The sequence below is a fragment of the Panthera onca genome (genome assembly GCF_046562875.1).
Source record: "Panthera onca isolate mPanOnc1 chromosome E1 unlocalized genomic scaffold, mPanOnc1 haplotype 2 h2.Chr16_ul_2, whole genome shotgun sequence".
NCBI classification, from domain to species: domain Eukaryota; kingdom Metazoa; phylum Chordata; class Mammalia; order Carnivora; family Felidae; genus Panthera; species Panthera onca.
In genome coordinates, this window is record NW_027675816.1 from 947,555 (window position 1) to 959,947 (window position 12,393).

Here is a 12,393-nt window from a genome sequence, read left to right on the forward strand (position 1 = left end):
CCAGTATAAATAGTGCTACAATGAATACCTTTGTTCACAAATCTTTCTGTATATCTCTATTTTTCTCCCTCTTAAGGTAAATTCCTAGTAGAATAACTAAGTTAAAGGACACCTTTAGGTTTTTCGATACATGTTGCCAAAATACCTTCCAGAAAAATTGGGCCCAATGCACACTTCACTAGCAGTTTTGGAGACTGCCCCTTTACTACTATTGACAACATAGTTCAATTGCCAATTTGATAGGTTAAAAAAAAAAACAAAACTCTATGGGGCACCTGGCTGGCTCAGTGAGTAGAGTTGTGCCTCTAGTCTTGGGGGTCATGAGTTTGAGCCCCACAGTGGGGGTAGAGTTTACTCAAAAAAAAAAAAAAAAAAAAAAAAAAGTGTATCATTTTAATCTGCATTCCTTTGATTACTTCAGAATAAATATGTTTCTCATATGCCTCTTGGCAGTTGTATTTCTTCCTTGTGAACTCTGACTAATTCTTTGTCAGTAAGGCTTTTCTTACTTTCCTTTGGCATAACAAACTTTGAAAACTGGTGATGCAGTCACATATCAGTGACTTCGGCTCCCCCTGCTGGCCAAAAAATTACTACATGATCAAAACCTAGATACAGGCTACAACCACAGTTGACCCTTGACCAAGAGTTTGAAGTTCGAGAATCCATTTATACATAGAATGCCTTCAATAAATATACTGGAAAAATTTTTGGAAATTTGTGACAATTTAAAAAAACTGGCAGATGAGCCACATAGTCTAGAAACATTAAAAAATAAATAAAATGTTAGGGTATATCATAAATGCATAAAATGTATATAGATACTAGTCTATTTTATCACTACCACAAAATATATATGAACTATAAAACTTAAAATTTATCAAACTTACATACACACAGACTGTACATTATCTTTTCATTTTTGATGTCTACTATTAATAATATATGTAACACCTGCAGTATTTTGTCATATAAGACAATATTGACATAGATACTGACAGATACATGATTCATCTTATAAAGAGACAATGTAAACTGATAATACTGATACAGTAAAGTACTGTAAATGTAAATGTATTTTCTCTTATGATCTTCTTAATAACATTGTATTTTCCCTGGCTTACCTTACTCTAAGAATGCAGTACAGAATACATGTAACATAGAAAATACATGTTAATGAACTGTTCATTTTATTGGTAAGGCTCCAGTCAACAGTAGGCTATTAATAAATTGTGGGGGAGTCAAAAGTTATATGTGGATCTTTGTACAGGGTTGGCGCCCCTAAGTCCTGCATTGTTCAAGAGTCAAACATATAAGCTTGTCCATATTCTGGATTGTTGCTAAAAACACAGTTTTTATACAGTGATAAAACAGTTCTGTGTCTAAACTCAACAGAGCACTGATGAAAAAGGAGGGAGGGGACACCTGATCACTAATAAAGAATTCTAATCAGTTCATTACCAAATACACTACGTGGTTGGAATATCACAAGCCTAAATAATATTCATTTTCCTATAGTTTATTCTAATAATGTGAAAACATTCTAGTTACCAGGTGACACTGGCTTGTCGGCAAATTGATCTCTTTTTCAAAAGCAAAACTAAGAAAACAAAAACACCTATGTCCAATTCAATGGAAATTTAAAACAAAAACTTCCTTGCAATTCTTATTCCAAGTTACTCAGCTGCTTACACTCAACAAGCTGGGTCCTACATCTCCAAAGGGTAAGGCCAGGGCTGGCGAATGTATGTGACTAACTCAGCTTTTTGATTGATACCCTCCTAAAGAAGTACTTCAACGGGGCAATGTAGTCCTTAGACCATCCGTTCAACATACACTCACTCACCAAGTGCCATAAAAAGCAAGCTGTGATAGTAAGAGACAAGACTCAAGCCCTACTCTCAAAGGACTTGGAAGCTAGATGGGTGTGAGAAGTAAACCTACAATCACCGTACAACAGAAGTGCCAGCTATGTGCACACACACACCCAAAGGCAATGCCTGGGGACACAGGAAGCTATCAGTGTCAGCTACTATGCTGTTACTGTTATTATCATCACTGTTATTAAAGAACTGGGAGAACTAAGTCTCTACAACAGGGCAGAAGTCACTTTAAACAGAAGCAACTGCTTATGTAAAGGCCCAGGGGCAAAGGTGCAGGAAGATGCACAGAAAGAACTGCAAGCAATTCAGCACCATTGAGTTCAGGGTGCTCAGAAAGGAGACAGATGATCTGGCAGGGGCCAGATCACCAGGGCTGGATGCTTGGCAAAAGCATTTGAATTCTACCTAGATCAGGCATATGATGAGATGATGAGATCGATATTTTATAAGGATCACACTGGCGGCAACTTGGAAGATGGAAGGCAGTCAAGTAGAATGATCATAAGGTGACAGAGGTCATGCAGGCAAAGGGTGACAATGGTCTGAACTCAGGAGAGAGAAGTGGAGGAGACTAAGAAAACATTGTGAGCTAGGATCTCAAGAACATGGTGACCATTATGCCACAAGGAGGAATCCTGACTTGGGTGACTGGGTCAATGATGGTACCACTCACAGGGACATGAAAATGGGAAGAGGTTGGACCAGGGGGGAGTAGTTGATTAGGTCTTTTTTTTTTTTTTTTTTTTAAAGTAGGCCCCACGCCCAGCCAGAGCCCAATGCAGGGCTTGAACTCACAACCCTGAGATCAAGACCTGAGTTGAGATCAAGAGTCAGACCCTTAACCAAGTGAGCCACTCAGGTGCCCCTGATTAGGTCATTTGGAAGTGAACGTGGGACAGCCAAGTAGAGATGTCCAGGAGGCAGCTGCGTGTAGGGGATCAGAGATAAGAAGACCATTTAGATCTAGAAAAAACACATTTGCAAATCATCACTATATGGATGGTGAATGAGACAAAAACTGCGCTTGAAATGTCCCCGAGAAAATGCATAGGGTAAGAGGAGAGAGGGCCAAGCTAAGGCAAACAGTGATGCGAAAGAAGAAAAGAGTCCACAAAGAAAACAGAGCAGCCAGAGATGACAATGGTCCAGAAAGAGGCTGAAGTCACATCATCTGTACTTTACTCTGTGTCAAGCACCCCTCCATGTGCTTTCCATGTATTGACTCATTTCCTCCTCACAACAGTCCTCTGAGGGAGGTGCTATTATTTTTATTATTTTTCCCATTTTTCAGACGAGGTACCTGAGGCACAGAGACATTAAATAATTTTTTCAAGGTAATACAATAAGTGGAAGAGCTGAGATCTGAATCTAGGATTCTGGATCCAGAGTCCATGTCCTGTACCACTCTTCTACACTGCTTCTCAGAAATGAAGACAAGAGGCCAGGAGGGACCACCACCACCACAACCAGGGGGGACAATCCACAGCGTCAGAGACCACAAGGAGGTCTCAGAAGATGGTCGAAAGGGAGCCTCTGAATTTGGCAACAGAGATGAACACGTAAGGGAACTCACAGGTAGAATCTAGCCAAGAACCAATGGTTATAGTGTAGGGTTTTGTATTCTCAAAAAGTAAGAGACTTGAATGTATTTATAAGCTGAAGAACAGGAGCCAACAGGGCACGGGAGGCTGAAAATTGGTTGGGGAAAGAGACGACTGACAGCCAGAGGTCCCTACAAGGAGGAAGAAAACAGCTCAAGCGGCCAGAGGGGTGGGCCTAGCATGGAAAGAGGCAAAGACAGACACAGGGACAGTGGACCCGAGAGGGCTTCTTCCCTGATAGGCTTTGTGTGCTCTCTGACCCAAGAGACAAAGTCACTGGGGGAAGGGCGATTTCCTTTATAAGCAAGGCAGCTAGCTGTCTGACTTCCAAAGAAGCCCCCACAGTAAGATGCTTCCAGAATGATAATGTTAATTAAAATGTTTTATTTGATTCTTTTAGCCCTGTTTCCACTCTCATCTGGCTGCCTCACTTATCAAATTACAATCTAGGCGGAAACATTTCACAAGATGATTTCTAAGGAAGAAAAAAATCCAGCAAAAACTTAAATCACTAGGCTGTCCAGAATAAAAAGATAATTTTTTTAAAAGATAGTATTTTTCAATCTCTTCAAGTCAAGTACCTGCATAATTTTTTGAGCTTCCAGAGTTACGATGGCTACTCTTTGTCCTCCAGAGCAAACCAGTCAACAAGGCCCAGCACTGCTCTCCTACGCTCTACCTGACTTTTCTCCCCAACTCCAGCCCCTACTTCTGGTGGTCTGCCTAGGCCTCATCAGCACTCTCTGGCCTGGATGAATGGCTCTTCCTCCCATAGTCCAAACAATTACCCAACACTATGAACTCCTTCTCTTCAGGGTAGGGAGATAGGAGAAGGAATTTAGGAACCAGCCTCTGATGACAACTCACGAAGCAATTTCGTAATACGTATTTATCCAGAACAGTCCCAGAGCACCGTAAAAATCTGATAAAAGCAATGGATGCTTCCTCTCCATAAAATGCACAAAAGCAAAACCAGGCTGCCAAAAACTCGTCACTCTTCATATATTTTATCTATAGCAAAATCCTTCCAGCTATCACTAAAGATCTATTTACTTTTCCTTGGCAAATAATTTATATAAGCTTAGTTTGCCAGTATCCCAGCCTACTACAGAAAGAAAGCATTAAAATAGCGGGGAGAGCTGCTGGAGGCTAGAACAAGAACAAGGACAATAACTGCCTGACACTAAGGTAGGAGGTCATGAAAGTAGATGACAATAGACAAAAGAATATAGAAAATAACCCAAGAGCGGGATGCCCCGCTGGCTCAGCCAGAAGAGCATGCAACTCCTGATCTCAGGGTCATGAGTTCAAACCCCACGTTGGGTGTAGAGATTACTTAAAATAAAAAATAAAATAAAATTTGAAAAAGAATAACCCCCCCCCCAAAAAAAAAAAAGAAAGAAAAAGAATAACCCCAGAGTATGTAATACATACACACCAGTCCACTCATACAGTATATTTTTTTGGTCTCTAAAGGCACATTATATTTTAGCCCAGTACAGTAACTGCTAGGCATAGTGAGGATGTTTCATAATTCTGGATTATTATTAAAAGATATAATTTTGTTCAAGGTGCTTACTTTAAGGAGGCAGAGAAGCATGTAACACCTTTAGAAAAATTTTCACCTCAATGTTAACTTTTTAAGTCTTAGCACTAGACGTTTCAGGAGAAGGAAATCATTAAACAAAGGTGCATACAGGCCAGTGGTGAAAAGTAAGGTTTAAAAACAAAACAGGTTGGCAGCAGCTAGATCATCAGAGGTCTATATCCTACGTTAAAAAGTTTGAACTTTACCCTAATGGCAAATAGGAGAGGAATGGAAGCAGAGGACTAACCAAATCAGTCAAGCCACAGGAGGAACTTGCTCAAGGTCTTGCTATTTCTGGGGGGACCCATTCTGTCTACCCAAAAATGACAGTTTGAAGCCAAATGTTAGAGGATAACCACGCCAGCTTCTTCAAATATGGCATCTGATTGCATAGAAAACACACAGTGAGGAGGCTGTTAATTCCACATTACTGGGTATCCTTAGCTCCCAAACACCTAGAGACAGACACATGGGCCTAAGGAAATCCCAAATATCAATTTCCACAAAGGATGAGACATGGAGAGCAAGACTGTAGTCTTGACCTTAATTTTGCAAATCAGAATTTTACTCAGTTTAAAAAAAATAATCTAACCTTGTAAAATTTTGATTTTATATAAACCTAAAGTTTCAATGGTAACAAAAATCTATACATAATAAAGATAAATCCATGAGAAGCCTAAGGAAATAATCTACTTCTTTAAATCATGTTCCCAATTTGCACCAAAATTTTCATTTCCCATGTATAGATAGGTGTTGAGGGTCTGAGGGTCTGTCACCCATGATGAGGGACGAAAGTCTGTGGGGCTGACAAGGCTACTGGATGTTGTTATGGGTTGAACTGTGTGCCCCCAAAAGAGATTTTGGACTCCTGATGCCCACTACAGCAAAACTGGAGATAGGGTCTTTACAGAAGTGATCAAGTTAAAATGAGGCCATTGGGGTGGGCCTTAATCCAGTATGATTGTTATCCTTTTTAAAAGGAGAAATTTTAAACACAAAGACATGCACACAGGGAGAACTCTGTATAAAGACTGAAGTCATGTGGCCACAAGCCAAGGAACTACCAGAAGCTGGAAGAGGCCTGAACAGATCCTGCCCTAGTACCTTCAGAGGGAGCACGTACATCCCTGCCCTCAGACTTCTAGCCTCCAGAACTGAGACACAATACATTTCTGTTGTTTAAGCCACTTAATTTGTGGCACTTTGTTATGGCAGCCCTAGCAAACAGATGTCATAAAGAAAATTAGCAGCTCATGTTTAGTGAGCACACACCAAGTGTTTTTCTAAGAATTTTGCAACAGCAAACTCTTAGTTCTTCTGAAGTCCACCCTGGGATCTAGATACTGTAATTATACCCTTTATACAGATGAGGACACCAAGGCTCTAAGAGGTAAAGGAACTTGCCCAACATCAGAGAGAGCCCCCACTCTTACCACCAGGCTATAAGGAACTATTATTAATAATAATTATTGTAATAACAGTAGTAGTTCACTAAGTCAGATACCATGGCCTTTATAGCTATGATATACACAGCAATGTTAATATTATTTCCAATACAAAGAAAGACTCTGAATCTCAGAGAGGTTAAGAAATTGCCTAAGATCACACAGCCAGGAACATGATAGTGTATCTAACTACCAACATGAAGGAGTAAACAAAGAAAATCTTTTTACTAAAACTTTAAGAGCAAGTAAAACGTGTAAAGGCCTGACCTTCCAATTCAATACTAGAAATATACATCTATAAGCTGAAAATTCTTCAAGATCTCAGGAGAATATGTGTCCTAGATGACAGTACCCTTTGTGTATATATATCCCTTCAGCCACTGTTCAAAGGCCATCTGCTCTCTCAGCTGTGGCCCTGGCTGTTTCTCTGACTTCCAGACGAGACAGGACGAGAAGAGATGTAAAACTGAGATACTGTTTTTGAAGGATTTTGTAAATTTTGCATTAAATTTCTTATTTTGATACAAACATCAGAAAGTATAAAAAATATAGTACAGTAGGAAGTCTCCTTCTCACCCTGTGCTCTACCTGCCCAGTTTCTAGACTTAACAGGTAACCAAAGTCACCATTTTGTTTATTCTTCTAAAGTTTTTTTAAGGGCTTACACACCGAGACAATACAAATTTTTTCTCCTTTTTTCTCCTCCAAAACACATAAAGGGTAATATAGCACACATGCTATTCTGCATCTTGCTTTGATCACTTAACTATGTATCTTGGGAGACCATTCCATATCATATTGAATTATATTTTAGTTCTGCCCTTTGGTCAAGAATACTTTAATGTTTATTTATGTTTGAGACAGAGAGAGACAGAGCATGAGCAGGGAAGGGGCAGAGAGAGAGGGAGACACAGAATGTGAAGCAGGCTCCAGGCTCTGAGCTGTCAACACAGAGCCCAATGTGGGGCTGGAACTCACGGAGTGTGAGATCATGACCTGAGCTGAAGTCAGATGCTTAACCGACTGAGCCATCCAGGCGCCCCTGGTCAAGAATACTTTTTACTTGCTTCCATCATAGTTCAATCACAATTCAAACACAAGGCAACCAGCAGTCCGTAAAGCAACCTGAGGCAAGTGATGGTGGTGTCATAGCATATGCCAGGGCCCATACAGCTCTTCTCCCAGCCCCTCATCTTTTCTTTGCTCTTTTCTCCAACTTGCCCATTTTTCCTCCCCCTCCTCTCCATTCCTTTCCCATCTCACCCATGTCCCAACCCTGACCACTGGACCTAGGAACATCAAACATCATCCATAGTGCTTAGTCATGGCTAGCAGTGAAAAAGCTGTAGATCCCTGATATATACAAAGGGGTACATAATCTCCATGGGAATTTTTTTTTTTTTTTAACATTTATTTATCTTAGAGAGAGAGAGAGAGAGAGAGAGAGAGAGACAGAGCGCAAGTGGGGGAGGGGCAGGGAGAGAGACACACACACACACACACAGAATCCGAAGCAGGCTCCAGGCTCTGAGGTGTCAGCACAGAGCCCGACATGGGGCTCAAACCCTCAAGCCATGAGATCATGACCTGAGCCGAAGTCAGACGCCCAAGTGACTGAGCCACCAGGCGCCCCATTTTTTTTTTTTTAAGTTTATTTAAGTTTATTTATTTTGAGAAACAGAGAGCATGTGCACGAGCTGGAGAGGGGCAGAGAGGGAGAAAGAGAGAGAGAGAGAATCCCAAGCAGGCTCCCAGCTATCAGCACAGAGCCTGAGTCGGGACTTGATCCCACAAACAGTGAGATCATGACCTGAGCCGAAAAAAAGAGCTGGCCACCCAATCAACTGAGCCACCCAGGCACCACTCCATAGTAATTTCTAATTAACAACAGTGCCTTAACCGCCTTGAGGAGTTTTTGTTTGGCATTCTTTTCCTTTTGTTATCTTTCCTTTGGTACTTTGGTTTGTGAAAAGGGTGCATATTGGCGCTATTTTCTAAATGCATGGAAACAAGCACATACTCAGGTCTAACATGTAAGTAATGCCTGATATAACTGGAGTTCATTCTGAAATATGACAATCAGAAACAAAATACATGAGCTATAAGAAACAAACATTTTGTTTCCAAAGTATACATTTTAATTAGCCGACCATTTTTTTTTTTTTTTTTTTTTACTTAAAAATAAGCAGCTGTAATCTGAAAATATATCTCAGAAACATTTTAAGGACATTCACACAAAAGAGAGAGTTCTCTCTCCCTTTTTTATTTTCTATCCTTCAAATTCAATGTCATCCTCTTCTTCCCAAAAGCTGCCCTTTTTTTCCTGCCCAGATCAAACACTATAGCTTTCAAGATGGTTTGTTTTTGTTTTGTTTTAAGTAATAAAAGGAATAGGAGAATGTTAGCAAACAAATTTGTTTAGACTCAAAAGAGGTCTTCCAGTGATCAAAGAACTGGTGAGGGACATAAGATTAAGGCAGCCACACAGTAGGTAACAGGTGGTAACTCACACAGAATGGAACGCTCACTTCCATTCTGTTTGCCTGCCAAGCCAGAGGCCTTTCGTACAACTTCAGAGGTTGCTGTGGGACTATATTGTAACCCACCAGGTTCAGCGATTTAGAGTTAACATTTTAAACATCATATACATCTTCAAAACCAGGCCTCTAAGTACCTAATAGCTTAGTTAAAACTAAGGTGACTGTAAAATAAAATCTGATATATTGGGTCTCAATTTCCTTAGGTTTCTAGAGAACTGGTACCCATTCATAGCCCCTTGCCTACTTCCTGAAGATAATAGGGGCCACCAGGTCCTGGCACTAAACACTCGGTGCCAAAGAAAAATACTCTTGTACAAGGTCCTCTAATTCTCATGGGTTCAGGACTGCTGGCTGGATTCCCCATGCAACCCCTCCAACTCTACAAAGAGAATGGCTGGCAACAGTGTCACTTTGGCTTCCTTTATACTAATATAAGCACTCATTATCCAACAATAGCAGCTGGAACATAAATGAAGATGAGAATTCAGTCTACATTGACCTAAAGATTTCCCTCAGTCTAAATATTTAGTTACACAGACCGCATTATTCTCTGATTTGTCCACTGCATTAACTTGGAATTCCACAGGGGAGACCACCACACAATAGTCTCAACTACTCAACTAGGATCTAGCTCCAAAGGAAGGCAAGCTGTGCCACCTGGTAAAGCTGGCAGAGGGTATCCATCATTCCTTACCTTTCTCTCTCCATCATTCCTCCCATTTTCCTCCCTACATATGTCTTAAGCTTTACCCTCTGTTTAGTCCTAACGCAAAGTCCTTTGACCACCTACGTACAAGAGATAGAAGGAACCAAGAGACTGGAGGACCATGATTATCAATGAGGGCTTTTTCATCTCAAGATCATCTAGCCACACCGCCCAAGAAACTTATCTTGTGAGATGAAACTCGACACAAAGTGCTACCCGTTTGAGAAAAATAGTGTAAATTCAAATGCACAGGACCAGGGGGCAGTAGGAGAACCCTCCAACAGAGTACGGGTAAACCAACAGGTCTTAGAAGGTTCTCATCTACTTACTATATGAAGTTTCAGAGTAAACAAATGGTTAATGACACATCTTTTGTAACACATGAATCAGCTACAGATTTGCAACAGTGGGACACACCCTAGTACCTATGACTCTAAAGTACCTGTTTGAAAGTAGACCTGGGTGTTTGACTGTCAATCCCTCCTATGAGATTGGAACAGAATTTTTACAACTGTGTGTCGGTTGTCATGATTTAAAGTTAAAAAGTAAACACATCATTATAATGGAAGTTAATCTGAGAACTTCCCTAATACTTTAACACCAATAATCAAGAACAGTCAGTAGCCAAAGTAAGGAGTAACTAATCAGTCCTGGAAGCACACACAATAGGAGTTCTGGAAGGGAAAGGAGTGTCAGACAAGAGGGCTGAAGAGCTGCAAATTCAAGGATTTTAGAATATTCTCAATTCTAAAGAAAAAAAAAATAAAATGAGAACTTTAATTTTAAAAACAACACATCTTACCTTGAGAGGCATCCAAAGAGCAGTCATAGTGTCAGAAGAGTTCAGACAATACTCAGAAATGAGCAAGAAGGGAATCTCTGTAGTCCCTCAGCCACCGAGTATGAGCAGGTAGGAAAATTTTTTGCTTCAAGAAGGTAATCTGAAAGAGAGGACTTTCAGTGAGACTAAAAACTAATCAAGAAGAAGCCAACAGTTTAAGCTATCTGGACAGAAATTCAAAGTACTATTTGCCTCACCATCCTAAAAAGATGTACAAAACACAGTCCGCTTAGAAAAGGGCAAATGTGTGTATGTATATCTCCATCTATATGCAGAAATGTATTTTACATAAAATGTGGATTAAATGTGTAACACTTTAGATAACATAAAATTGCTTATCAAATAAATAATCGGAAAACCAAAAACCCAGATGAAAAAATGATTATCCAGGGTACTTCAAAAACACTATTGAAAAGTGATTTGTTAACGGACCATCTAAAAAGACCCTTGCCACATTTAATTTTATTCAATAAATTAAAACCTCTCTGATCATCCTGATGGTCCTAAATTTTATGAAATTTAAGTTTCAGAGCCCATTCTACATGAAAAATCTATTCTTGACTTAAGTGCTCCAAGCAAATAAAAGGCCCTTCTTTCCTAGGGATCTTTAAAAGCAGACCAAACAACTTAATTTTGAGGATGGGGAGCAGGCAAGTTTATGTGGAGGAAGGAAGATCGATTAAATGACCTCTTGTCGGATCCTTGTTCAAGTCCTAGGCCTGGATGAAAATTCCAGCTTAACCAGTTACTGTTTCGCTTAAAATGGAGGCTTGCCCGAGCAGGGACAAAAAAAAAAAAAAAAAAAAAACACCAAAAAAAAAAACAAAAACAAAAAAAACCCAGCACCCCCACCCCGCAAAAATAAATTTTGAAAAATCAAAGGCTACAGTACCCTGATTTCTTAAGAAAAATTAAAAATAAAAACCTCTGGAGTAGATTTGTTCTTGCTATGCGCTTGTCACTTCTGCTTCGAAGACTTGGCATCACTTTCCTCACCGCTCATCGGATTTGGGGGGAGGGCGGAGTCGGGGCGGGGGGGGGGGGAGTTTGACTCTTGACCCAAGTCTCAGGAGGGTTTAATAGCCCCTCCAAGATCCTCACCGCAAAAGCCAAGGGGAGAAGAGAAAGGGGAGAGCCCGAGTTCCCACCCCTCCCCCCACCTTGGACCCTAGTCCCAAACCTAGCCCCCCCACCTTCCCGCTGAGGGGCGACTCCTTCGGCCCCATCCCCATTGTTAGGGTGGGGGCGAGTGGGGGAGTGGGCTCAGGGCAGGGGCGCCGGCGGCCGTTGCCCCGGCTTGCTTCAGGAGGGGCGGCCCGCGGGATGCAGCTTCCCTTCCTCTCCGCGTCGGTCCGTCCCACCTCGGCTCGGCCTGGCGCCCCGGGCTCTGCTCGGCGCCCCCGGCCCCGGGCCCGGCCCCGGTCCGCCTCCGGGCAGCCAGGGCCCCCCGGCCCCTCGGCCCGCAGCCGGCGGCCCAGGCCTGCGGGTGGGCGCGGGGCGGGGGTCCCGGTGCCCCACACACGCGTCTCCGCTCCCCCAGCCCAGCCGCTTCCAGGGCCCTCGGCGGCGCCCGTTCCCCGGGCCCTTCGGCCCCCTGCCTCCCGGCCGGGCCTCCCCCTCAAACTCCCGCAGTCGGGGCCGCCTCCCCTTCCCCACCATCACCCCTACCGACTCGTGCCCCCACCCCCCCGGGCACCAGTGCCAACGGCGACTCCCCCGGCCCCGGACCTACCTGCACGGCTCAACCAAGCCTAGAAGTGGGGGCGGGGAAACCTTCCGCCCTCCTCTG

The 12,393-nt window shown here is 42.2% G+C and overlaps 1 protein-coding gene across 1 annotated transcript in view; it reads right to left on the bottom strand.

The window, feature by feature from the left end:
- The window catches only part of KANSL1 (KAT8 regulatory NSL complex subunit 1), a 179,151-nt gene extending 167,544 nt beyond the window's left edge, over nucleotides 1-11,607 (bottom strand). Inside the window, exons 1-2 of the mRNA XM_078437023.1 lie at nucleotides 11,530-11,607; nucleotides 10,566-10,704 (exon numbers count right to left, since the gene is read on the bottom strand). The gene's annotated coding sequence lies outside the window, so the exon portion shown is untranslated. The remainder of the gene's footprint in view (nucleotides 1-10,565; nucleotides 10,705-11,529) is intronic.
- Nucleotides 11,608-12,393: the final 786 nt, after the last annotated feature.